At 47.0% G+C, this 27,905-nt stretch overlaps 1 long non-coding RNA gene across 1 annotated transcript; it reads right to left on the bottom strand.

Annotated features, from left to right (window-relative positions):
• Positions 1-2,283: 2,283 nt before the first annotated feature.
• On the bottom strand, positions 2,284-27,696 carry LOC125106597 (uncharacterized). Its single transcript, XR_007129362.1, has 3 exons — positions 27,572-27,696; positions 26,820-26,922; positions 2,284-2,607 (listed from the first exon to the last, which is right to left on the bottom strand). It is a non-coding gene; the product is annotated as an uncharacterized LOC125106597 (long non-coding RNA).
• Positions 27,697-27,905: the final 209 nt, after the last annotated feature.

Here is a 27,905-nt window from a genome sequence, read left to right on the forward strand (position 1 = left end):
CTAAATCTGTCTTTCAGGGAGAGGGATTGGGTATCTGGTATAGATACGGGCTCGGATGAAGGACACTGATAATTTCAAATGTAGCATTTTGGGGAGTAACAGATAAGGGAGAGTGGACTCCTGTGGAATGCCTTCTTTCATGATACTCACACAACACAGGGTTCTCTCCTAACAGAAGCAGAACTGTTTATTTAGTTGCAGGCCGTAAAAATGGTTTCAGGATAGCCCAGGGACAATGGTATTTCTGCTTCTAGCTGTGTGATCTTAAGTGAATACCTAAACCATTTCCTCTGAAGAGGGTGATAATGTATTGAGGGAGGGAAAAAAAATACCCAATATGCCACTAATTCTGGTTATTTGTGTATCAGTCAATACCTCAAACCAACTTAAGGTTATTTAATAGTCTCACTACTGGAAAAAACAAAACCCTTTAGATTTCATTTGTTTGGGTGATGATGGAACAAAACTATTGCACTACACTTGTAAACCAGAACTCCTACCTAGTTTAGGGAAAAACAAGCAGGGTTGTGAGTCTCATTGCAAAGAATTAGCAGCTTGAATACAACTCAACAAAGGAATCAAATAGAAATCACAAAATCACAAAAGGTCTGACCTTTTTGAGTGGCAGTAGCATTCACTGTAGGTGAAGGCCTACCTGTGTTAATTTTGTTAGCTCACAAAATAAACAGTCCTGTGGTTTCTTCAGTAAACTAATGATTAAAGCAGCCAGTTTGGTCCAGGAGCTGTCAGAGACCGCGTAGGATGTTTATTGGGCCTAGAATTCACTAGTCTGGATTTAATTTGCTGGCGATTTTTGGATTCCCAAAAACTAGAAAAATTGGGGAGGAGAAACTTACTTACCTGTGAGACCCTCTTTTTCAGAGAATGCCCTCCCTTTGGAATGAGGACAGGTAAGCAGCTGAATATTGTTTTAATTTCAGTTAGTTAAGTCAAGTGTTAATGGTTAAAAGGTTAAATGCAGAGGTGTTTTTCAAAAGCTCAGCCCAGAGAGCCTTTGAGGACTGCATTTCGATCTTATCCAGGGCCTCCATACTCTACCCCAAGGAGAGAATTTGCTTTTTTGGAAGATTGCCTTTCTCTGTAGGGGTTCTGGAAGTGCCATTGTGGTTTGCAAATGTTCTCACCAGGAATAAACATGTATAGGTAAAGATGATGCTGAGCTCTCTGGGTAGCTGTACCTAGCTAAACTTGGAGAGTATCTGGATTTAATTTCAAATAATGCACTGCAGTACTCTTTCATTGTGGAGGCATACTGGTAGCTCCTTGTGTTAGTCCTGACCTCAGACAAAACATATATATATATAATACCGGCATTCCTGGGGTCCTGTAGTTTGTACTGTGCCCAGCTCGTATTAAGCGCCAAAGTTGGCAGAAACTGAGGAGATAACATTATGTTTATTGTTGCCATTTTTTAGAGAGGCAGGTTATAAAAATCAAGGTGATTTGTATCCTAAATTTTAAATGATTGAAGCAGGACTGGCCTTGGAAAGGAGACCTGTAAGAAAATGTTTACTTTCTTGTGCCAATTCCATGGGTAGAAGAAAGAGAACTACCTAAATACCAGGAGAAAAATACTGTAGTGACCACTCATTGCTTTGATCACTGTCTTTCTGGTACCATCAAGGTTCGGAACGTATTCACATCCTACTTTACAGTCATGGCCTCTTGAGAGGCCCCTGAAGACACATGAACCTGTTACCCATACCCACAGTCTCAGGTGACTTTCTTTTCCATCTGTACCATGATCAATGCAGACATGTGTACGAATAGGGCATTTGCCCTTTCCACAGCAACTCCTCTGCCTGGTGCAACTCACTTAACTCATAAACTTGGTAACTGGAGAGACCAATATAAAATTTTAGAATGCTAATAGCTAGGAAAAATAGCATCCTAGGCTAGACAGTAACCCTGGATAACAACCATATGGTCAGGAGATTTGCATTTGTGTTTACCTTATTTAAAGACTGTTTCATATAAAAACTAAAATAGCATAAGAATCTTTGAAGAAACATGAAGAAGACAAGTTTAGTTTTATTTTATACGGGCACACACACATTTTTTTTTTTTAATTTATTTATTTGACAGACAGCGATCACAGGCAGAGAGGCAGGCAGGGAAAGAGGAGGAAGCAGGCTCCCCGCTGAGCAGAGAGCCTGATGCGGGGCTCGATCCCAGGACCCTGAGATCATGACCTGAGCCGAAGGCAGAGGCTTAACCCACTGAGCCACCCAGGCGCCCCTACACACACATTTTTATGGGGGAAATAAATCCAGGTTGTATGAAAAATGGCAGACGAACCCAGCCATGCCTCTTACTTTTATTAAAATACTTGTCATTGAAATAAATTTGCTTTCTTAGTTCAACTGTTTCAGTTCTATTTCCTCAGTCTTGATAGGGTTTTCATAGGGTCAGGGTCTTAGATTATTTAGCTCCTTGTGTTGGTTTTCTCTAGAGTAGAAGTTTCTAGCAGAGGTGCAAATTGAAAGTGATGGAAAGTCTTGATCTTGAGATTAGAAACTCCATTGAGATACCCTTCTGTTGAATTGGAGATTTCAGCAAAAGCGTCCGTTTTAGCTCCTGAAAACCCTTGAAAAATAAGCATTTATTATATGATTCCACTAGGTATGTAATTTTGATGCTCACCCATCATATCTCATATACCCTTCGACCTGGAAAGGAGCTTAGAGAGTACCTAATCCAAAGCTTCATCTTACATATGAAGAAACAGGCCCTGTACAAATGTGGGACATAACATTTGGAAAAAAAAAAAAAAAGGAAAGTGATAAATGCAGAATTCAAGCCAGTGTTTATCTTCAGGGGAGAAGTCGATGGGGATGGGATCAGGAAAAAAACAGTGTATTAATATTCTGTTCAATAAGTTGGGTGGTAGGTTTCCTGGTGTTTATTTTTTTCAAGATTTATTTATTTGACAGAGCGCACAAGCAGGCAGAGAGGGTTCCGTTCGATCCCAGGACCCCAGGATCATGACCCAAGCCAAAGGCCATCACTTAACCTTCTGTGCCTCCCAGGTGCCCTTCCTGGTATTTATCTTATTACATTTCCTTCATATGTGTATATTAACCGTATATAATTTTAAAACATTAGCAGCAATTAATTTATAGTTAGAGTGCTTAGAATAGGCAAGCCACTGTTAGTTGGCATTTTCCATACTTTAACCCAGAGTAGAGGGGGAAAAAAAGGCCTCAAAAATGTTATCTTAGCCAAGGATCCATGGTTTGTTAGTACTAGCTGTGACCATATCCTGGCACTTTTAATTTCTAATTTACTGCTTTTGGCTTCTCGACCCATCCTGCTTCCCTAAATGGTAATTTTCACTCAAGCTGTCATTCTCCCAGGTTAAGAGCTTCCTCCTGAGCTCATTTCCATGTCTGTCAGCTTGGACTTCATGGTCAGACCCTTCAGTGGCCTAAATCAGCACCCTGATTTTTCTTGACCCCGTTGTTTTACCATCTCTCCTCACCAATTCCCAAGTCAGGTAAAAACCCACCCACCGTCTCTTGAATTCCATTTCTTCTCGGTTATTGAGCATAGTGGTAGAAAATCACAGAAGTATGCCAGCTGCCTCCACTGCAGATACATGACTTCTTAACTCAGATACTCATTCCTGTTTGGCTTTTTCAGATTGACCTGATGACACTGCACCTTTTTTTTTTTTTTTTTTTTTTAATTTATTTGACAAAGAGTGAGAGAAGGAGAGAGAGCACAAGCAGGGGGAGCAGCAGAGGGAGAGGGGGAAGCAGGCTCTCCGCTGAGCAGGGAGCCTGATGCAGGACTCGATCCCAGGACCCTGAGATCATGACCTGAGCTGAAAGCAGAGCCTCAACCCACTGAGCCACCCAGGCGCTCCACTGCACCCTTTTTATTACTCTCAACTTTATGGTTCCCACCTCCCATATTGAGCAGACAGCCTTGCCTCTTATTCTCTAGAGAAAATACTGGTCATCAAACTTAACTTCCTCTTTTTCCCATCCCTAGACTAAACTCTTAAAGCATCTACTTTCCCTTTATTTCAGGGGTATGCTTCCTCTCCAAGGCTACCCTCATCCTCATTACCTATACTGTTTCCTGGTGTATTTAAGTTATCTGTTGATGCATAACAAATTTCCCCAAAGCACAGTGAATGAAAACAATAATAAGCCTCTGTTACCTCACAGTTTCTGTGGCTAGGGAATTCGGGAGTGACTTAGATGGGTAATCCGGGCTTGGGTTTTTCGTGTGATTGCAGTCAAGATGTCAACCTGTCAGCGGGCGCTGCAGTTTACTGCAGGCTTGCCTGAGGCTGAAGGATTTGCTCCTAAGGTGGCTCACTTACTTGCTTGGCATGTCTGTGTTGGCTGTTGGCAGAAATTCCAGTGTCTTCACATGTCAACTGCCTTCCTCCAGAGTAAGTTAAGAGCAAGATGGAAATGGTAAATTCTTCTATGACCTAACTTCAGAAGTCATATGACATCATTTCCACAATATGCTTTTGGTTACACAGCTGAGCCCTCATCAGCATGGGAGGGGATTTAACAGGAGCTTGAATACCAGGAGACAAGGATCACTGGGGGGCTTTCTTGGAGGCTGGCTGTCACACCACTTCTATCCTCCACTGTGTTCCGTAAGTTATTCCCTCTTTTCTCTTTACCTTAATTTTGTTTCTCTAACTCTTTATATGTATTGTACTTTTCATTAATAGTCTAATCTTAAAACTGTGTAAGCTACAAAAATAAGGTTACATTTGTTCTTTAAAACACACGCACACTTTCCCAGCCCCATGCACCAAATAAATTAATAAATGTAAACATAGGAACGCCTGGCTGGCTCAGTCAGTGAAGCATGAGATTCTTGATCTCGAGGTGGTAGGTTTGAGCCCACATTGGGTGTAGAGATTACCTAAAATCTTTTAAAAATATATCAATAAGGGGCACCTGGGTGGCTCAGTGGGTTAAAGCCTCTGCCTTCAGCTCGGGTCATGGTCCCAGGGTCTGGGATCGAGCCCCGAATCGGGCTCTCTGCTCAGCGGGGAACCTGCTTCTCCCTCTCTCTCTGCCTGCCTCTCTGTCTACTTGTGATCTCTGTCTGCCAAATAAATAAAATCTTTTTTTATTTTATTTATTTATTTGATAGAGATCACAGGTAGGCAGAGAAGAGATCACAGGTAGGCAGAGAGGCAGGCAGGGGGCGGGGGGGTGGGGAAGCAGACTCCCCGCTGAGCAGAGAGCCCCGATGCAGGGCTCCATCTCAGGACCCTGAGATGATCTGAGCCGAAGGCAGAGGCTTAACCCACTGAGCCACCCAGGCACCCCAAGTACTGAGCATTATTAAGTGCTTACAAAATCATCTGACTAGCTGGAGAAGCAGACTAAGATGGCGTGATTCCCAGAACAGTAGTGAACTGACTCACAAGGGAACTACAGTTCTGATGTTCTGATGGCCCCTCGAGTACTGAGTTTGGGAACATAGCACTGTGGCTGCAATCCAGGGATGAGGAAGCTGCCACGAACAATCCCACAACATACATAGTATTAGATTTTTACAGAGCTACTGACCAATGTAAACATCCAAATGCATAGTCAGTGGTGGAAGGAAAAAGGAAACTAGATAATCAGTACCTGAAGTTTTGAGAGTTTGGTCTAGGGTGTGTTGAGGTTTTGAATATTTGTTTTATAATAAAATTAATTTTTTTAAAAGGAAATCAGTTACCTTCAAAGTTCCAGGGAAAAAATACCATATGCCAACCTGCCCCCTCTCCCCCTTAAAAAAAAGAAGAAATGTGTTGCTACGGTATTGAGTACTGTGTGGGCAGGGGCAGGCAAAAACTACTTGAGAACAATAGCTATTAAGGCATTTGGAAGAGGTAACATTGGACTAAGAGTCAGTACAAACTTATCTTCCATCTAAGACCAGCCCTGCTATCCTGGAATCATCAGTTAAACTTTCTGTGCCTCATTCCTGTCTCCCATAAAGTAAGATTGAACTAGATGACCTCCAAGGTTCAGTCCAACTCTACAGTTTTGTTTTCTTTGTTATCAATTGAAAAACATGTTTAAAGAGGAAGATTATACAAGCATTTCTAGGGCTTGCTTTACTTTTGATTATTCTTTAAAATGTTCCTGTCAACCTTAAAATATTCCCTGAGGCTATCTAGCTGAGGTGAGAGAAGCAGTGGGAAGAAAGTAACCTAGAAAGTGAAGGTTTTTTGCCTTCACCATACTGAATCACATATAGTGTGTTAAAACCTCACCAGAGCAACTGGGGAGTTCCCTAATTTCCCAATTTGGAGTTTTGGTTAATCTGCCCCCAGATGTCAAGGGGAAAAGAAATTATCTTTTTTAACCTTAAACATCCTCTACTTTTTATTTATTGAAATCCAATTAGCCAACATAGAGTAACTCATTAGTTTTTTTTGTTTTTTTTTTTTTTTAAGATTTTATTTATTTGTCAGAGAGAGAGAGGAGAGCGAGCGAGCACAGGCAGACAGAATGGCAGGCAGAGGCAGAGGGAGAAGCAGGCTCCCCGACGAGCAAGGAGCCCGATGCGGGACTCGATCCCAGGACGCTGGGATCATGACCCGAGCCGAAGGCAGCTGCTTAACCAACTGAGCCACCCAGGCGTCCCAACTCATTAGTTTTTGATGTAGTGTTCAATGATTCATCAGTTGTGTATAACACCCAGTGCTCATCACATCACGTGCCCTCCTTAATATCCATCACCCGGTCACCCCATCCTGCCACCCACCTCCCTTCCAGGGACCCTGTCTGTTTAAGTCAGTCAAAGAAAGACAATTATCATATGGTTTCACTCATATATGGACCATAAGAAATAGCACAGAGAATCACAGGGGAAGGGAGCGAAAGCTGAATGGGAAGAAATCAGAGAGGGAGACAAATTATGAGAGACTCGTGACTCTGGGAAAGGAAATTCTTTAAAGAACCATCATTCACTCTAGGAGCTAGAAAGAGTCCTTACAACCTCCAAAGCCAGGCTTATCATAAAAAGGGCTGAAAACGCGGCCTCTAGGCTGCGTCAGACCAGAGATGAAACAGAGCTTTCCCCATGTCCCTGCAACCTCTCTGGGGCAATTTGTGGTGCTTACTGTCGTTTTTTGGCCTAATTTCTTTTCCTTCAAGATTTGCCCTTCATTCTCTTGCTTCTCTGATGTAAACTTCTTTTCAAAACACAATTTCCAGGCAAACCTTCAGTGGTAGCCAAGGGTCGGTTTGCCAGTACTGTTTCTAGTTATTTCCTTCGAAACAGGAGACATCCGGCAGGGACTGGCGCTTTCTTCAGAGAATGCTGCTGTTTCCCACGCAGCCCTTCATTTCTCCCCTGCTAAGGTGCTTTCTTAGTTTGCTTCAAAGCTTGTTTACCAACTAGAGCTTAGTCCCTCGGCTCTCCTCCCTTCACCCCAGCCCCTGCATTGTGCATTTCAAAATGTAGAGAAAAATGACAGCTTCTTCTCAAGCCTCTCCAGTGAAGACTATAGAATCACCAGGGCCAGTATGTCAAAGTATACAGCCTTCACCAAACCTTTGCACAGAGAGATTGCAGATAAGCAAAAGAAAAAGCCTCTTAATGTATAACACGGCCTCTTTTCCAAGGGCGTCTAACAGGGAGGCCGCAGGGCTGCCTCTTCTTGGAGCAGGAAATAAGATGAGCATGAGCGAGCAGAGTGTAGTCTGTAGCCAAAGAGGACACAAACTCCGATGTCCCATCTATTGCTACATGCAGCAAATTAAATGGGATGCACACAGGAAGATCTGTTATACTTATAGCCCTGTCCTCGGGCCATTTAAAGTCAAAGGCACTGTTTCCCAAAGAATAATCCAAATACCACCTACATCATAAATTACTTGGGTGCTTATTTTAAAATGCAGATTCCTGGGCTTTGGTCCCGCCTTCTTGAATCAGAATATCTGGAAGCAGCCCCCAGGAACCCATTTTTCACAATACACCTCCTATCATTCTTATATACAGTCAACTTTCTCAAACCACATATTACTTTGAGTAAAGGGTTTTTAGGAATTTACAAGGAAGATAACACTACTTGAGTGTTTCAGGACCGAGGTCCTTCATGGATCCTTAAAAACTCCACACACTAATCACAAACAGTATAGCAAAATAAAGATTAAGAACATGAAGATAGTAAAGGAATAGTACCTAAGTCAAAATCATTTAAACGTATAAATGGGAAAAAAGGTACAAAAGTTTTTGGCAGCGTTAACAGTAAGCACTCAATACATTTTAGCTGCAGTGACTAAACTGTGGGTCCCTAATACACAGATGGTGGGAAGTACAGACAGCACAGCATTATCTCCATGCACTGTGTTTACTTACTCCTTGATTGCTTCCTTTTGAATGTTTTTTAAAGATTTTATTTATGGGGGCACCTGGGTGGCTCGGTAGGTTAGGCATCTGCCTTCGACTGAGGTCATGATCCCAGGGTCCTGAGATGGAGCCCTGAATTGGGCTCCCTGCTCAGCGGAGAGCGTGCTTCTCCCTCTCCCTCTGCCTGCCTCTCTGCCTACTTGTGATCTCTCTCTCTGTGTGTCAGATAAATAATTAAAATACTAAAAAAAAAAAAAAAAAAAAAAGATTTCATGTATTTGAGAGAGCACAGAGGGCAGCAGGAGGGGGTGCAGAAGGGGAAAGAGAGGGAGATGGAGAGAAACTCAGGCCCATTCTATGCCGAGCATAGAACCTGATGGGGGGCTCATTTCATGACCCTGCGACCAGGACCTGAGCCAAAACCAAAAGTCCCACACTTAACTGACTATACCACCCAGGTGTCCCAATTTCTAACTTTAAGTAAAAAAAATTTGAGGGGTGGGGCACGTGGGTGGTTCAGTTGATTAAGTGTCTGCCTTCAGCTCAGGTCATGTTTCCAGGGTCCTGGGATGGAGCCCCACATTAGGTTCCCTGCTGAGCGGGGAGCCTGCTTCTCCCTCTCCCTCTACTGCTCTGCCTTTCTCGCTCTGTCAAATAAATAAATAAAACTTAAAAAAAAAATTTTTGAGGGGTACCTGAGTGTCTCAGTTGGTTAAGCACTGGACTCTTGGTTTCAGCTCAGGTCATGATCTCAGGGTCATGCGATGAGACCCCTATCAGGCTCCATGCTCAGTACGGAGTCTATCTGAGATTCTCTCCCTCTGCCACTCTCCCATCACCCCTCCACACCAGCCCATGCGCACCCACCCACCCTCTTTCTCTAAAAAAAATAATTTGAAAGACAAAGGGCACCCTTTCAGTCAAGGTCAGGCATCCAAAAAATAAAAAAGAAATATCTGCATAGAGCACGTTGTAGTCTGGGAAAGGAGAGTAGATTTCAGGATCTAATGTCATTTGTTTTCCTAGCCCTATACCCTCAATGGATTGATATTATTATTGTATGTCCTAATTTATTTTAAGGGTATTTATTGACATTGTCCCATTTCACCAATCAAAGATCCATTTGAGAGTTTTCACTACTTATAAATGACCTTCACTTCTGAAGATGTAGCCCAGGTCCTTCAGGGATTAGCCAGCCCATGGTTTCAACATGGACTGAAGGATTGATAATGGGTTTAAAACGAGTTTTCTTTGCTAGTATGAATGGAAAGAGAACAGCCATGAATATGAAGAGAACAGTAGAGAGGACACACACCTTGTATCTCAATCAGGTAGAGGACATGGAGACAATCAGGGCAATTCCTTATTTTTCTTTTTCCCTGCCCCTAAGGCCTAACAGGGGCCATGTGATCTTTGCCTAAGTATAACGCACCTATCTGCTGCTTTCTCTTTGTGGGCAGAGTTAACAGATGTGAAAAAGGGCATAGATTTCGACCACCCCACACCTAGGACAACTGATGCAAGGAGGGGAGGCTCTTTATAAGGCCTCTGAGAGAAATTTTTTGATAGGGAGAGGACAGCGAATGGGGGAAATTGTACCCAGCTCTCCCTAGAATCCAGTCTTCTGAAAAGGCAGTCTTCCAAGAGAAAAATGTGGCCTTAACAGATTCTGAGAAGGAAGAATTTAACCTTGGAATAAAGGTGGAATGTTGGTGAAGTTTTAGTCTATGTTGTAAAGAAAAAGCTGAGACAGGGTTGTTGATTCCCTTGGCGTCCAGCAGGTGGAGATACAGTCTAAGGCTCTCCCGGACTGCCATGGAAAATACTAGGCAATAGGTAGCTTCTAGAGTCTTCTGAATCCTGAGGAACAGAATAAGCAAGGTACCATTTCCTCTTCTCAACCCCCACGTGCCCTAACCTACTTACACCCTATTTCTCTTCCTTCCCTTTTTTGGAGACTTTGACCTCAGACTAAGACCTGTGGGGTCTTTCTTTCTTTCTTTCTTTCTTTCTTTCTTTTTTTAAGTTTTTTCGGTTGTTTACTTATTTATAAAGATTTTATTTATTTATTGGAGAGAGAGAGGGAGAGAGTGAGGGTGCGAATGGAGGGAGGAGCAGAGGGGAAGAGAGAGAAGGAGAAGGGAGAGAGAGAATCCCGAGCACGGAGCCCAGTTCAGGGCTCCATCCCAGGACCCTGAAATCATGACCTGAGCTGGTATGAAACCAATAGTACTGACTGAACCAGCCAGGCACCCCTTATTTACTTATTTTAAGTAGTCTCTATATCCAGCATGGGGCTCAAACTCCCAAGCCCAAGAACAAGAATAGCACATTCATCTGACTGAGCCAGCCAGGCCCCCAAGAGTTGTCAGTTTGATATGAGGCTAGGAAGGCAGGTTACAAAAAACTCTACAGTGGGGGGAAGACAGGAAGAGGGAAATCAAAGAGACATAAAACATTTGAAGCAGTTTCCTGAAGTCCAGGTCTGTGCTGTTTAGCACAGATTCTAGGCTGGCAGTGAGGTGTCCTTCCTGCTAATCTGGAGATGCCAGTATCTTAAATCCATGGAGAGACCATCCTTATAAAATTCCCATACATCTACAAACCTAAAAGTGACACAAACCAGGACCAGCAGAGCGGCCAAGAGGTAGCATAGGTGTCCAGCCAGCCATCTGGCATCTCTAGATGCCAGGCACCAAGTTAATGCATGGGTGGTCACTCTCCCTGCCAGTGGGCATTAAGCCATGACCATTAGTTGGTTACAGTGAGCCTGCCAAAGTAGAGGGCATCCCAGGGCATCGTGCCCATCAGCTTCCCCTGCCACAAACTGAATGAAGCCCAGAACTTCTGCAAGCCCTCGTGCATATGGAGAAATAGACTCTGTTCCTCACTTGAGAGCAACAGGAGAAATGGAGGCAGGGAAAGGGGATAACATTCTATCTAAAAGCAGTAGCAGGGGCACCTGGGTGGCTCAGTGGGTTAAGCCTCTGCCTTCGGCTCATGTCGTGACCTCAGGATCCTGGGATCGAGTTCCGCATCGGGCTCCCTGCTCAGCGGGGAGCCTGCTTCCCCCTCTCCCTCTGCTGCTCCCCCCACTTGTGCTCTCTCTCCTTCTCTCACTCTCTGTCAAATAAATAAATTCTTTAAAAGCAGTAGCAGAGGTTCTTCCATCTCAACCCCTCCACTGGAAAAGAAAAGCTTGGAAATGGAACTTTCTGAATGTGACCTAGAACTTGAAGTTGGGAGTTAGTAGGATAAATGGAGTGAAGGCAAATGTGACATGACGAAAAGACCTTAGTATAAAGATACCTGGATTCTATCCCACATTAGCTCTATGACCTTGGGCAAGTCATTTTATTTCTCTGGGCCTCGGTTTCCTTATCTGTAAAATAAGGACATTGGCTAGATGGTATCTAGAATATCTTCCTCCTTCAGTATCTTGTATATAATTTTGAGAAGTGATCGACTCTCCCTTGTTGAGGGTGACAAATAAAGCACCCACAGAACCCTGGGTGACCCCAGGCATAAGCTTTGTCTAAACTAAGAGAACCATGTACTGGAGGAGTGGGTGGAAGTGAAAGTTCTGAGTTCCCAGTGTCCCTGCCCCGGCTAACTCAATTCCCACACTGGGCATCCACCACCACAGAGATCTGAAGACCACAGGTCCAGACCTTCTAATCTGTGTACTCTGGAGGCTCTAGTCAACCTTGTAACTAAAAGAATGGAAAACTGCTGTGCAGAAATAAAGTGATGCTCATTTGGGCAACATCCATTGCACAGGAGCCCCTCCCCCAGCCCACTTCTCTGCAGTTTCCGTTTCTGCAGTTTGAGCTACTTGCGGTCAACCATGGTCCAGAAGCGAGTCTCTCACAATATGTCAGAAGATCAGTAGTAACCTATGTCACATACCTCAGTTCATCTCATCACGAAGGCATTTTATTTTCTCACATCATCCTAAGAAGGTTGAGTGTGGTACAGTCAGATATTTTGAGAGAGAAGCCACATTTATAACTTGTATTACAGTACATTTTATAATTATCCTATTTTATGACTTGTTAATCTGTTACTGTACCTAATTTATAAGTTAAATTTTATCACTGATATGTATATATAGGAAAACATAGTACAAATAGGACTCAGTGCCATCTCGGTTTCGGGTATCCAGTGGGGGGGGTCTTAGAATGTGTTCTCCGCAGATGAAGGGAGACTACTGCGTTAATCATGTTGAATTTGGGGCTGAAGCAGGTCTGTCTCCAATCAATTGCTATATCGCCCACAGAGCTGCCCTTCCTCACTCAGGCCTGTTCCTGCCCATTCAGATTCACAGTGTGCTGAGTCTGTCCGTTCTGGCTGTCTCTGTAGTGTTCCCCTGGTCCCTGGGAAAGGACCTGTACCTGAATTTATCCTGTGAAGAGAGGCAACCCTTTCCTTTACCTCCAGGCATTGTCTTACTTCCTTTGTCCAGGTGAGTTACCACAGGATACTGGAAACTCCCCATTTACCAAAGCTTCCCCATATACCCAGGCATAAGAACATATTCCACTTAAGAATTGAGAACAGAGAATTCGGGGAGATTCCAGAATGACAAATACCAATACTCACCCTGAGACCTGAGTTCTACCCCTTTGTCCTCAACTCCACCCTAGGGAATCCTAAATTCCCTCAGAAAATTAAAAATGGTCAAAATAGATTGACTGACAGCTTGTTTTTCCTCATTCAGATACATTATGTTGAATTTCAAGGGGAATGTCATTTTCAGCTCTCACATTTCACCAGATATTTTACTATATCCCAGTCTCCCAGGCAAAGTGGGGAGGTAGTTGATGCAGTAAATTGAAGTAGAATAGGTTTAACTCATGAATCCTACTTTCCAGGAGTTTATAATCCATAGTGGATATCTATTACAACAAATTACATCTAACAAATTATATCTATTATAACAAATTGCCCCCAAAATATAGTGACTTAAAACAACAACAAACGTTTACTGTCTCACATAGTTTCTGTGGGTCAGGAACTCACTCATGAGCCGCTCAGATGGACGGCTCTGGCTGGATGTGTCTCATGAGGTTACAGTCAAGATGTCAATTGGGACCTCAGTTTTCTAAAAGCTTGACTAGGATTGGCCACCTACTGTGAGGTGACTCACATGAATGAACTCAAATTCTGGCAAGTCAATGCTGGGTTTTGGGGAGGACCCAAGTTCCTCTCCATAGGGCTGCTTGAGCGTCCCCATGACCTGCAGCTGGCTTCCCTCGGAGCAAGTGATCCAAGCAATAAACCAAGTTGGAAACTGCAATGTCTTTTTATGACTTAGCCTTGCAAGTTGCACCTCACTTTCATAGTACTGTGTTGGTCACACAAGCCAGCCATGATTCAGTGTAGGAAGGGAACACAGAAAGGGCCTGAACACCGTGAGATGAAGATCACTAAACTATCTCAGAGGCTGACTATACCATAATCCGTCTAGGACTTCAGAGTTATCATAAATAATATATTATGCTAAATAGAAGAGATAGGATGTTTACACACCTGCAAGAAATTTGAATATGCTCATGATAGAGCAAATTCCATAGTTTTTCACAAAATGCCGTTAAGTAAACTAGATGTCAGCAAATCCTATTTTCTTTGAAACTGGCTCAATTTTATTTTTGAACTCCTTGATAACATTCTTCAAAGTAGGCTGAGATTTCATGATATCATGGTGATCTTAATCTTTTTTCTTTTTTTTCTAAAGACTTAATTCATTTTTTTAAGAGAGTGTACAAGCAGCGGGGGGAGGAGCATAGGGAGAGGGAAAAGCAGACTCCCCACTTGACATGGGGCTCAAACCCAGGACCCTAAGATCATGGCCTGAGCCAAAGGCAGCCAATTAACCGACTGAGCCACCCAGGCAGCCTTAATCTTTTTTCAAAGAATGTAGGCCATGCTGCTATAACAAAGAGACCCACAAGCAGAATAGTTCAAATAATAGACCAGAAGGACATGAGTAGACAGTCCTTGACTGCTGGAGAAGGCTTGTATGGCTTGGTCAAATGAGGCTATAGTGTGTCACTGTGTCTCAGCAAGCAGAAGGAAGAAGGAGGAAGTAGAGGGCAATCAGCTTTCCTTTTTAAGAACATGACCCAGAAGTTACACACATTGCTTCATTCACATTCCATTAACCAGAACTCAGTTCTGTGGCCACCCCTACTACAAGAGAGGCTGGACAGAGTAGTATCAGGCTGGCAGACTCCTACTGTGCTAAAATTCAGTGTGTGGGTGACAGGGGGGAGGGGTCTTATTACTAAAAGAAGAGGAAACTGGAAGCTGGGTGACAGCGGTCTCAGCCACACCTACAAAATATAGTTCTGTGGGGGAGAGCTCAGGTCGACTAAGTTAACAAGCAGGTGGACCATGTCTCCAGATACAGCTCAAGAATTGTGTATACATCAAAAGCACACTACTAAGAAATGTTATCTTGCTAGAAGATTATCTTATTAAAAAATTATTAATCATACAGTTCAAAAATTTTGTAATATCACAGTTATGTTTACATTTGCTTTTTTTTTTTTTTTAAGTAAACTCTATCCCCCTCCCCCTTGTGGGACTCAAACTCACACCTCTGAGATCAAAGTCACATGCTCTACCTAGCCAGGGGCCCTGACCATTGCTTTTTTAAAAAGGCTTAATTTAGGGGCGCCTGGGTGGCTCAGTCATTAACATCTGCCTTCCGCTCAGGTCATGATCTCAGGGTCCTGGGATCCAGCCCTGCATTGGGCTCCCTGCTCCGAGGAAAGCCTGCTTCTCCCTCTCCCACTCCCCCTGCTTGTGTTCCCTCTCTCGCTGTGTGTCTCTCTGTCATAAATCTCTTAAAAAAATAAAAAGCTTAATTTATTAAAATACTATTTACTGATCTAAACAACGTGCTAGGCAATGGAAAAACTGAAGTTAAGGAGAGACCCTGATCTCACAGAACTGAGTGTAGTGGGGGAGATAAACAAGAAAATAAGTGCAGAGACTAGAAACCTGAGGAACTGGGTGGGGGATTAAGGAAAGCTTCTTGGAAGAAGTAACATCTGTGCTGAGAACTGACCAATAAAATACATTCCACTTCATTCAAAGAGCTTATCAGACTTTGAAAAGATTTCAGATTCATCAGCTGGATTGAATGAGGTTTTACTATTTGCAGTCAAGCACTGTGGCAGGTAATTGTGCAAACACTATATTCATTTAATTCTCCCAACAAATCAAGGAAGGTATGAGCTCTGCTTTACAGTACTGGGACTGAAAGTACTGGGACCCAGGGACGTCAAGAAACTTGCCAAGGTCACATATCTGTTAAGTGAAGGAGGCAGCATCCAAACCCAGATCATCTCTCCAGTATAACATATGCCTTTCTTGTGCAGATTAGAAGCACGTTAACAAAAAGCAAACATTAGCATTAAAAATTCTATGGAATATGCTTTCGTAAGATATTTACAGTTGCTTCTATCATATATACATCCAAATGTCTTCACTTGCTAAACTGCACAAGGGCTTTAGAAATACCCTGCATGATTAAGTGCTAGATTGTGTAGTCCGGACTGTGAGTGCAAGGACTCAGAAGAGTGGGGTGTTACTGAGAGTTAGAATAAGCTGGGGAAACATGCGCTGGCCTTGACGAATGATACAGAGCCCAGTGCATCCCAGACCCTAAAATCACAGGTGATAACTAAAGATAAATTGGGCTCACAGTGAAACAATACTGAAGCATTGAGCCTCCAGTGACTGACAGAGGTTTTACTAGGAAGAGGCTTTTTCTGCTCCTCATCGGTGGGGGAGGAAGGAGGCTTTAATGTCAATTTATGCCTCATTTAAGAGGCCCTGGGAACTGTGGCCCCACCCCCTCCCCTTTACTAGGAAAAAATACATTCCAGGGGCACCTGGGTGGCTCAGTCCATTGAGCGTCTGCTGTCGGCTCAGGTCACCAACCCAGGGTCCTGGGATCAAGCCCCATGGCAGGCTCTCTGCTCAGCAAGGACTCTGCTTCTCCCTCTCCCTCTGCCTGCTACTCCCCCTGCTTGCTCGCGCTCTCTCTCTCTCTCTCTGACAAATACATGAATAAAAAGTCTAAAAAAAAAAATGTTGCATGCTCTGCTGACTGAGCCAGCTATGCACCCCATAATCATTCCCCCAGCTGTATGTTATACCATAGAAGGGTAATGGCAAACTCCTCTACATGGAAGAGAACACCAGGCCTGGATGGGATGGTCCCAGGCTGGACAAGGTTATTTATGCCCCCAAATCCCTGATCTATCCACAACAGTCACCTGGAAAAGAGCTGACAGAAAGGAAAAGGCCCTTCCTCCCATGGAACTCTGCCTCTCCTATCCCCCCACAAATGAGCACTGAGTGGGAAGCTGACCAAAGGAAGAGGTAGGAGGTGCTGTTGGGGTCAGACAGAACCCAGCAACCCGGCCCCCAGCCAGCGGAAAACGCCATTGTCTGAGTTGCTCTCTCAACTTCCTGCCCTTAAACATCTACTTCGCCCAAGAGGCCTACTCCATGTGGTGCCTCCTGCGCCACCTCCTGGTTAGCAGGCACAGCATACCAAGAGGACAGGAGACCCCTGGGTCCTCCGTGAGAGGGAAGAGCAGCCAGACCTGTCCCCTGTGGGGAAGGGCCAAAGAGACAAGAAGCACAAGTCTTTGGATCGCTATAGGAGGATGTTTCCAGATCTTAATGAAGATCCAGGATACTCATCTCTCGCACCCCCTACTTCTTTCTCCTAGTGGAGGTCACGGGAAGATCTGGAGTGTTCTGACAAAAGTGAGCAACAGCGGATGGGAAAAGAGAGGGGATGTGTCTACGTAGGTGTCTGTGCCTTGAGGCAGGTCACCGTGGTTTGGTAGTGGGAGAGGAGAAAACTTCAGAAGACTGAGTGTGACTGTGGGTGTGTCCCGAGTCGCAGGAGGGATCTACAACCCAGTTCTGTCAAAGTCCCCAGGCTCCCTGCCCTAACAGCCCTCACCCTACGCCCATTTCAAGACTCTGATGAGACCAAATGCTCATTGCCAGCTGATTCCCATTCCCAACCACCGACTCCCAGCTTCTTGGTCCCTCCCCCATCCCCACACTCACTCCTCCGCTGGCAGGATCTCTGGGCTTTTGGCTGGGAACCCAGCTCAAAGCGGAAACGGGCAGCTGGGAGGTGTGATTTATGTCTCTGACTTCACCCCAGGCTGGAGCCCAACACAAGGACCCTCCCCTCAAAGTGCCCTTTCGGCAAATTTCCTCCTCCTCTTCTTCAGAAATCTCAGACTCTTCTAACTGGTCAGAGGCCATCTAGGGGAACCACTCCATCTCCGCTATCATCCCCCCTCCCCACCACCACTACCACTCATACTGCCACCTCCTGCTGACTGGAGATGGAAGAATCTATTAACTTTACAATCACCCACAGGAGGCAAGATTCCCCTATCAAGCCAAACAATAGGGAAGTCCCTCCGTATATCTAATGTCCTTCTGTCCTGCTCTTGAGCCAGTAGCTGGTGAAACAAAGGGCAGCTACTTCACTCTGAATTCAGCCTCTGGCATCTCAAGCTCCTTTGGCAGATTTAAAGAACTTCTCCAACTCTCTAATTGTTTCTCTCTCTAAAGACTTCTCAGAAACAAATCCAAGGTATCAGGGTGCCATTTTCTCATTTCTAACCAGTAACATGTCAGGCAACATCGTGCATAACTCTATCTCCTGTCTGTCAAGGGCTGGAAAGCGCACTCCGCCTTTCTTCAGTTTAAGCCAATCCTGAAATCCAGAGTGGAAAAGATCTTCACAGGAGGTGATAATTCCCATAACTCCTTCCAGGGTGTCCCACCTTTACCAATTAGTAAAGTTCTATTAGAAATCTCTTTTCGCCTTTTCCTGCTTTTTCAGAGTCCTCGTCAGTCAAATGGTTTTGTTAACTTTAGAGGGTTATTGGGAAGATGAAATAGGGAAAGGGATTTGGAAGATATAAAGGGCTGCCTCTTCAGATTATTTTGAGGTCAAATGAGATAATGCAGACTTAAGGCTTAGATCTGTACCTGGTACTTGGTAACTTAGCTGATTTTCACCATGATAACCTCAAAAATTGGAGAGGGACCTGAAAGTTTGCCCTTCCTAGACATTTAGAGCTCATAGTCTCATTACAGCCTCCTTGGATGGGAAGCTCAGATTCCTAGGTTTTAATTTCTGAAAGTACATGATCGAATGAATGAGTGAGTCTGTCCTCCATTCACTCTTCTGGGATCTGGCCTTGCCTGGCCTGGCTTCCTTCCCACCACCCCCTGCAGAGCCTCTCCCTCAGAGCCCTGAGCTCATCCTAGTTACCAAGTGTTTGTTTAGTCCTGTCCCCCTCGCCCCCCCCACACACAAGGACTCCAGCCCCCATGCTGGTTTTCCCCAGTGAGTTCTTTTCTTTCCCCCACTGATTCTTACATAGGAATCTGAATATGTTGGAGATGGAAACTCAGGGGCCATCTCATTCAACTCCTTCGGTTCAGGAAAGACAAAACTGACAACCAGAGAAGGGCAGAGTCGTACTGGAGGCAGAACTACCAAGTCAAATACCTGCATCCATCCCAGGGGGTCCCTGTCTGCTGTCAGGGATAGGAGAATTCTCAGCCTCCTCTTCTTTTCTCCACCTCAGTAGGTAGAATAAATCACTATTTTTAAATGCCTGGAACACAAGCAAAGGCTGGAAAAGGGCTCACGAAAGCCCCTCCACACAGACCCTGGGTTTTTTTTCCTTTATTCCTCCAACTTACCCCCAGTTCTTATTTCGGCCCCTTTTGGCCTCCCCACCCCACCCCCAACCCTCCAGTCACACTTGTTTGGCTTCTGTGCTAACCTGCCTATCATTTGCGTGTCCCTCAACAAATACATTTTCTGTTTTTTGTTTTTTTAAAAAACGGACCAGTGGCTCTCTGGGAGTGTTTAGTCTGAATCTATGCAAATACCCAAGGCTCCACAACGGGTCATATCTGACTGGCAGCTCCTGAGGGCAGGAGCTCCCTGGCCATTCCTTCTGCCCCTGCCAGTGAGGCTCAAGTATACTCCAGACAAAGACAGTGGGTTGGTTTCTCCTAAAGTGAAGCCAGATTGCTTGGGTTTAAATCCCGGCTCTTCCACGGACACTGGAACAAGTGACTTAAACTCTGTGCCTCAGTTCCCTCATCTTAACAGAGAGATCTGCGGTAGCTCTCTCATACGGCGGCACCAAGGAAATGAGTTCATACACCTAAAGCTCTCAGAACACATAGTATGTATTATAATATGTATAATCGTAGATACTGTGTAGTATGTATAATAATACCATAGGCCGTTATTATAGGAAAAGACAGGGACTCAAGAAAGCTGTGTCTCTACCCCCACTCCTATATATAGTGGGTCATGAGGTCTGGGATGCCATTACCTTTCTCCAAACCTGTTCCTCTGGCCCCTAAGCAGTCATTACCCTTCCCTAGCCCCCTTCTCTCCCCTGGGGCCCAAACCTGGATGTGGGGGAGGGAAGGAGGAAAGGAGGGAAAAACGTGGCCATTTTAGGGCAGAGGAGCTGTTAGAGGGGAGAGGGAGTGGGGGCAGCAAGGGAGTAGACCCAGAGTTGGGAGGCTCCTTATTGGGAAAGGCCCCTGTCTGATTCTGGGAGACAGAGGCCAGGCCTGGGCACTCGGCCAAGTCCAAAGAGCAGGCCCCAGGCCCTGTCCTGGCCCCGAAGCCAACACCGGTGAAGAGAAGACTAGATGCTCATTTGCTTTGGGCCCTTCTCCACATGGTCACAGCACACAGTCCCCTACCCCAGTCCTACCCCTTTCTGCCTAAACCCCCGTGGCCATTACAGTGATCAGAGCCAGGAGGAGGACCCCCCCCTGCACAAGTGTGTTGGGGAGCAGGCGGGGCTCCTGCTTTGGCTGTCTCTAGGACCCTGCCCACCATCCGCAATCCCCACTACCTCCGTTCCTTGTCCAACACTGTGAGCTCCTCCTATAGGAACTCAGCCAGTTCTGGGGAGACCACTGCCAGTGAGGGGGGGCCCAAGGGTGAGTAACGGTTCCCGTGGGGATCGGGGTGCCCATGACTAATCAATGAGAGAGTGAGAGAGGAAACTTACATTCCTTGACTTGTAGGGCAGTGGATGGAGGTGGGAGGTGGGGCAGGGCAGACTGAGGCAAGGACAGCCAAGTAGGGACACAGAGAAGGAAGCGAGGCTGCAGTGGGGGTGGGGTGTCTCATCAGCCCTGCTCTCTCCACATCCCAGGCTGCAGGAGGGGCAGGCCTTAGGTAAACAAATACCTGGGTCCCTGCTCTGTTCAGAGGCTCCCCATCTTCTGGCCAATGAGGCCCTCCCACAGTTCATTCAAGTGGGGCTACTGATCTTGAACGTGTTGAGAGGGACAGACTGGCATCTCATTTGCATTCCTTAGCCCCTATTCCATTCATCTAGGGGTCCCCATTCCCCGAAGACTCAGCTTGGAAAACCTCCCCTGTTCCAGGCTGAGGGCATACTAGAGGAAGCGAGCTGGGAGCCAAGGTGCCCTGGAAAGGAAGGAAGCCAGTCTGCCGCCACAAAGGAGTCAGGAAAAGAGGGAACAAACAGCCAAGTGCTTCCTGCCCACTCTCTTTCCTACCTCCCCACCTAACACTCCCCACCAGCCTCCTCCAGACGGTCCCCACATCTCAGGGCGTGGGGGAGAGGGAAGAAAGGGATGCGGAGACCCACGCTGGATATCACCTACAGCTTCCAGTTGAGAAGGCTTCCTGGCAGGGGGCCCAGGGCTACTCTCACAGCACCCCCTGCTTCCCCTGCCTAGTGATCACCTCCACCTCAGCCAGTCCCTGAAGACCCTCGCCCCAGTTTTCTCCACTTGGGGAAGAAAGTGACCCATTCCTCTTTCTGTTTTATGGTTTGCTTTCCCTGGCCCTCCAGAGAGGTTGAAAGAGAAGGCCATGAGCTAGAGAAGAGATGGGATGGTGGGGAAAGCAGGCAGCCCTCATCCCTCAGGCCACTAGCTCACCACCCCCCTCAACCCTGCACTGGCAAGAGATCATGCCCCAGGGGCGCCTGGGTGGCTCAGTCAGTTAAGTGGCTGCCTTCCGCTCAGATCATGATTCCAGGGTCCTAGGATCGAGCCCTACATCAGGCTCCCTGCTCAGCAGAGAGCCTGCTTCTCTCTCTCTCCCTCTGCCTCCTGCCCTGCATACTTGTGCTCTCTCTGTCAAATAAATAAATAAATAAATAAATAAATAAATAAATAAATAAATAAAGTCTTTAAAGAGATCACGCCCCAGCTGTGGCCTGTTGACCACTCAGGACACAGATGCCCCCACCTGTGCACATGTGCACACCGACACAAGCCTGTTCAGGTGTTCAGACCACACACACACACACACACACAGTCTTCACCTCAGATCAACATTCACCGCACACAGGATCTTCTTCCCCGCCCAACTGGCACAAACGGTGAACATCCGTGCAGGGATACAAAAACCTGGACCAACTTGGGCCAAAAATCTATCCCACCTTTGACTCTTCCCCAGGCCTCTTTCTCATCTTCTTTGGCCCCAGGGCTTTCCCTACAGAGCACAGCAGGGGAGGGGTGAAGGCACCTGAGGGTGCTCCTTCCCCAAGCCTGCTGGTTGTGAAACTCAGCTCTGTCTGGGTTTCTGGAACCCAGCCCCCATCCCTGAGGTGATCACATGGAAAATGTCCAGCTGTGGTTGCTTGGAGAGATGAGCTCAGCCCGTCTGAGTGGGGCTGGGGGCCTGGACTCAGCATCAGACTTTCCATCTCGGACCTTACCCCTCCTCCTACCACCAAATACCACCCCAGGGATTCAGGAGCAGGAAGGGGGCCAAAGGGACTTCTGACACAAACATCTCAGGCCGAGACGGGTTTGGCAGAGGAGTGGGGACACTGAGTGGAGAGCAGGCCAGAGCTGGAAGCACCTCCAGGTCTGCTTCACCCCTGCCCACCCACTTCAGGGAAAGAAACCCAGAGAAGAGGGACACAGGAGACACAGCATGATGAGTGTGGAGGAAGTTGACTTCAGAAATCAGTACCCAAGAGGTGGAGGTGAGGAGGACAGGGAACCACTGAAAGAATTGTCACTTCAAGGACCCCAAAATGGCGAGGGACAGAGAAAGCTGCGTCCTAAATGGGAAGCAGGCAGGGCGCGGACCAGAATGCCTACAGGCTCCCACCCACTCCAAAGCACCTCTTGGTGACCAGCAGAGTTCCCGACCCAGCCAGAAGAAAGGATGGTCCCCCAATTCTAGCATCTTCCACTCACCATGCCTCCACACACCTCCCTCCACATCCTCCCTCTTCCCCCTACTTCTTTTCTTCCTTTCCCCTTCCTTTCCCCTTCCCTCCTTTCATCCATCTTTCCAGGACCCTCCCTCCTGCTGCCTCCACCCCTTCCCTTTCATCCTCTGGGCTCTACCTCGGCCTTATCTCTCTCTCTTTTTTTTTTTTTTTAAAGATTTTATTTATTTATTTGACAGACAGAGATCACAAGTAGGCAGAGGCAGGCAGAGAGAGAGGAAGGGAAGCAGGCTCCCTGCTGAGCAGAGAGCCCGATGTGGGGCTTGATCCCAGGACCCTGGGACCCTGGGACCATGACCTGAGCCGAAGGCAGAGGCTTTAACCCACTGAGCCACCCAGGCGCCCCCTTATCTCTCTTTCTGTAGCCTCTCCCTGTCCACCCCTTTGCCCCTTTCTATCCCCATCATAGCCCGATTCCCCCTCCTCCTTCTTCTCCCACATTATCTCCCACCCACCCCCACCCCCTCCTCCCACCGACCCAGCATGGCCCACTGAACTTCATATATAGTTAGCATTCAAAATGTGTACTGACTTGGGCCAACCACACTTCCTATGTGTCTTGCATGGTTCTCAGCATTTTCAAGTAGACAGAGCTCTACTGCTTAAAAGGCTGGAGCTGTGGAAGGTTTTGAGCTGCGAAGTAGCATCATCAAGAGCCTTGGTTTAAGGAGATTAATTTGCCTGCAGTGAGTAGAGCAAATTGCAGGGGGGGATGAGACCCTCTTTTCTCCTTTTCCCTTTCCCTCTCCAGCTGTTTCCTTCTGACTCTTCCTCATCTTCACAGGCTCCCCACATGACCACAATGTCTCCCTCTCTCCCTTCCATGAATCTTCCCTCCTTTCTTCAGCTTCCCTTCCCTGCACCCCCAACCACACAAGCTCCTTCCTCCACCACCCCACTTCGTGGCACATCTGTAAGCCATCGGCTTATGGAGGGGGGTAGGGTTGTGATCTCTTCCCAGCCAGCTGTGGGGGTGTGGCCAGCCACGGCAGGCTGGGTGTGAGGGTGTGAGGATGTGAGGGTGTGGTCTGAAGGAAGGGCTGATCTCCCCAAGGTGAAAGCTTAGAGCTCCATCCCACCTTTCCCTCCCCCAGCCACTCAGTGATCTACCAAACCCCATTTCCCTTCTTCCCAGGTCAATCTCTATCACACATCCTTCTATCTTAGGGATCTGAGGGCCTTAGCCCTACCCCCACCCCATAGTTCTGTCCTCTGGGACCCCCTAGGCAAGCCTAGATAGAGATGGAGACAGGGAGGTCTCCGTCCCCAGCCTCTGAGCAGCTGGATAAGCTATTGAAAGGGATCTGAGCCAACAGGTCGGGGAACGGGAACCACCTCCCTTTGGCTTCTCCCCTGGGACTTTGAAGTCCAATCAAGGGTTGAGGCCAGAGGTGAGAAGGGGCAGAGGCTCAAAGGGCAAAGCCCATTCAACCTTTGCTGCAGGTAAGGCAGGAAGCCCCCATATATATTTGCACTCATAAATTGTATAGAACACTTCGTTCTATTATATTATTATCTCAACTCAGGAAGCCACAATCTTGGAGTCCAGAGGTTGTTTAAGAATCTTTCAAGGTTTGGTTCCCCATCGAGCTGTAGCTGCAGGAGAAACGGAGAGGGCTGTACTCCCCAGGAGTGTTCTATATCACTGAACCCCTTAGTCTTGGCCCCACAGATTGTCCATTCTACCCTTAGGGGCTGGCTGCTGGCCACACCTGGACCCCTTGCTGGGGTCACTGTACACCCCACTTACCCCCAAATTCAGGACCCCAATGGTTTGATCTCCTAAGGGGAAGGGCAAGGCAACAGACCTATCTTAGCCCTTGTACATGATCCCTGGAAAACAAATGTGCTCATTACAAGGTGATGATGGACAGGGAGGAATTTGCAGCCAAGGAAGGAGTGTGTGTTTGTTTGGGGGTGGAGAGGTGAGGAGTGCAAAAGGTCCAGAGACTCATGGGTAGGACTTCTGTACTTTCCTGAGAAGCAAGCAGGAAGGACATGCAGTCCCCCATCCCAATCTCTCACCAGGGCAAATTTATTATTTTGTTAAGGACAAATGGCATACCTATGCTATACACACAGACACACAGACATACACGCACACACGCCTGCAGACACACACACAAACCCTGATTCCTTCCAGATCAAAGAAGTTGTCATCTCTGTATAGCCAGAAGAAGCTAAAGCTAATGAAACCGTCTGTCTGGGTTTGGGTGTAATTCCTGCTCCCAGCCCCTTCCGATGCCCTAACTTCCCGTCTGGGATTGGTAATCCTTCCCAGGAGAGGGCTAGAAATGGCAGGCAAACTTATGGGGGTGGGAGGGAATGCCTGGCTCATCTTCAGCCCCTCACAGCCCCAGTCGGATGTGTATTGGGAATCCTGGTGTTCCAGGTCCCTCCCTGATGGGCTCCAGATGTGCTTACATCTGGGAAGGCCATCCCAGGAAACTGATGCTCCCGCCCACAGCTCCCACCCCGGATGGATCTCTTCTCCAGCCCCCAGGTTTTGGAGCACAGAAGCTTCAGGCACTCCTTTCCTCTCCAGAGGTAGGTACAGGGCAGCAAGGGGGAGAAAAAGGATGGAAAGTAATGGGGGTGGGGTGGGTGAGCGAATAAAATGAGGTCAACATTTAGAACACCCCAGAGAATCGTATTTCCCTTTTAACTTCCTATCTGGGGTTGTTATATTTTGCTGTAGGAGTCTGTTCCAGAGAAAAAGAACAGAAAAACTGAAGAGGGTTTGGAAGCAAAGACTCTAGCTGTAATGGAGGAAATTCCTTCTCATTGATTTGCTTGTTTTGCACCCCTGGGTCTTTTTTTTTTTTTTTTAACCCCAGTGTCTCCTTAGCCCTGCCCCTCTCCCATCAGTGTCCTTCCCCTAATTCCTGTCCTTTTGTCGTTCCCCAACCTGGCCAGCTTGGGAAATTTCCCAGTTTGGCTCCTACAGAGATATCTGGTCATAGTCTCAATCCCTAGGTTCTGAGCCCCGGAGCACCCAGAGAACTTGGGCATCCTGCCTTCCAGGACTGGTCTTGTCACCCCAGCAAATGTCACCCACCCCTCCTGTGCTCTGAGCTAAGTGGGGGTGGAAGGGAGAGAGTAGTCTGGGTTTACTTTAGGTCTAGGACATGGGGGAGGGGGTTCTCCCCACCAGACAGGGAGTGGGGGTGGGGGGTGGTGACTCACAGATGATGGAGCCATCAGTTCCTCTAGGCTGAGACCTGAGTCAGGGCAGTGACAAAACCCAGTGGTTCCCATGACTTGCTCCTGGACTTTCCAATTACCCTCTCTTAGACACACATGCTGAGAGCAATGTCTCAGTGTTAGCCGGCTCTGGACCCAGACTCCGGGGATAACTGGGCTCCTACTCTACTTCCAGAGACCCCCCTGCAGCTCCATAAGTTTCCTAAGTATCCCTTCTTTCTTCCCTCTCTGAAAATGACTCCCACTTGCCACCCCACCATAGGGCAGAAGGAGTGGGACCCCCTCCCCCCGGCCAAAGCCAGGAGCCACAGACCACCTAACCCCTCGGGCCCCTTTGTCCAGCAAACTCTTCCCCGTCTTACGTGTATGAAGTGACACTGAGAACATGGTATTTGCACAGTCCCCCCCAAGAGTAAGCGAGAGCCGCCAGCCCAGGGTTTCCAGCTGTCCCAGGTCTCTCTAGGCTACAAGGGGTGAGGGAAACGGGATCTGTCTCAGCACACCTACAACCCACTTCTGTGTGCTACCACATGCCAGTGAGGAAGTTTTGTTTCATGAAGACCTCACTCAGCCCAAACCACCCAACCAGGCTTCTTACAGACCTGACAAGCCTTGAGTCTATTCCTTGAAATCAGGACATCCAGCCTCAGTGTTCTTAGAATTTCCAGGCATTTGAGAATTGGAAAGAAAACAACCGGGTTTCAGTCCAGAGAAATCACATGCATACACACAAAAACTTCCACCCAGTTTCAGAGCACTAATGGATTGGGCACGCAGTGTTTCCCCCCACTCCAGCCTGGGGACAGTGGACCTAAGTTAAAGATCCCTGCTCCAGAACCTTCCCCCTAAAGAAACCCAGCCCAGTTTAGAGGGCTAAACCGACAGTACAGTGGAAAAGTAATGACTTTGGAATCAGTTGGGATTGAATCTGGATTCTACCTTGGCCCCTTTCTTTCTGTCAATCTTGGCATTGTCACTTCACTCCGTGGGCCTCTGTTTCTCACAGTAAAATGACGATCCTGATACATTCAATGCTGGACAGCTGGGAAGATTACATTGGATAAAGGTAGGTTAAAGGTCAAGCGCAGGACCAGACACACAGCACATGCAAAATAAACCACCAATACTCCGCATCCCACCCTAGTGAAACTAAGCATGGCCTCTGGCTTTACAATGTGCACCTCTATCCTGACCATCTCTGGAAATTTCTTCCTCTTTTTTTAAGGCTCCAGCCTTCAGGACAGGCAGGCTGGTGACAGCAGGAGCCTGGTGAGTGTCCTGCCCTTGCCCTTCACTCCTTCTGCCCCTCCATCAAGCAGACTGTGATTAATAATAGCCAATCATCACAGCAAATCATTCCTACTGAGCCATGAAGGGACAGAGGGCACCAGAGAGGTCAGATCTGAGAGACAAAACAGAGACACTTGGAGACATACAGGCTGGACCAGAGACAAGCTGAGAGATACACAGAAGAGAGAAAGCTGAGAGGAGATGGGAGTATTTAGAGATCAGCTGGCTAAGAAGAAAGGGCATTGGGTTTAGAGAGTCAAAACACTTGAGTTCTAGCGTCACCACTGACTGGCTAGCCGCGTGTGACCTTGGATAAGTCACTTCAGCTGTCTACACCCATTTCCTCTTCTGAAAGAGAGGGTTGGGCTGATAACCTCTAGGTTAACCTCCTCCTGGCTGACCTTTTTAGGCCAGCTTCCAGACCTGGAGGGCTGTGCCAAAGCAGCTCCAAGTAGGAGGGAACCCCAAGCCAGGCCTGACCCGGAAGCAGAGGAAAGCAGAGCTGGGCAAAGGCAGCCGTGGTGAGAGGAAAGGCAGGAGGTGTTGGGGCCACTGGGAGAGGACTTATAAGGGCAGAGAGAGCCAAGAGAGGAGGGATATTGGGGAGAGTAGAAAAGCCAGCCAGAGAATGACTAAGGGGCTCCCGGTATAAACAGGAGCCGGGAATGGACAGGGAGGGGGCCCGTTTGAGTTGGCCAAGGCTGGGGGTGTGGAGTGAGGAGGAGGACTGGGGCA

This window comes from Lutra lutra, chromosome 8, assembly GCF_902655055.1.
Source record: "Lutra lutra chromosome 8, mLutLut1.2, whole genome shotgun sequence".
Classification (NCBI taxonomy): Eukaryota; Metazoa; Chordata; class Mammalia; order Carnivora; family Mustelidae; genus Lutra; species Lutra lutra.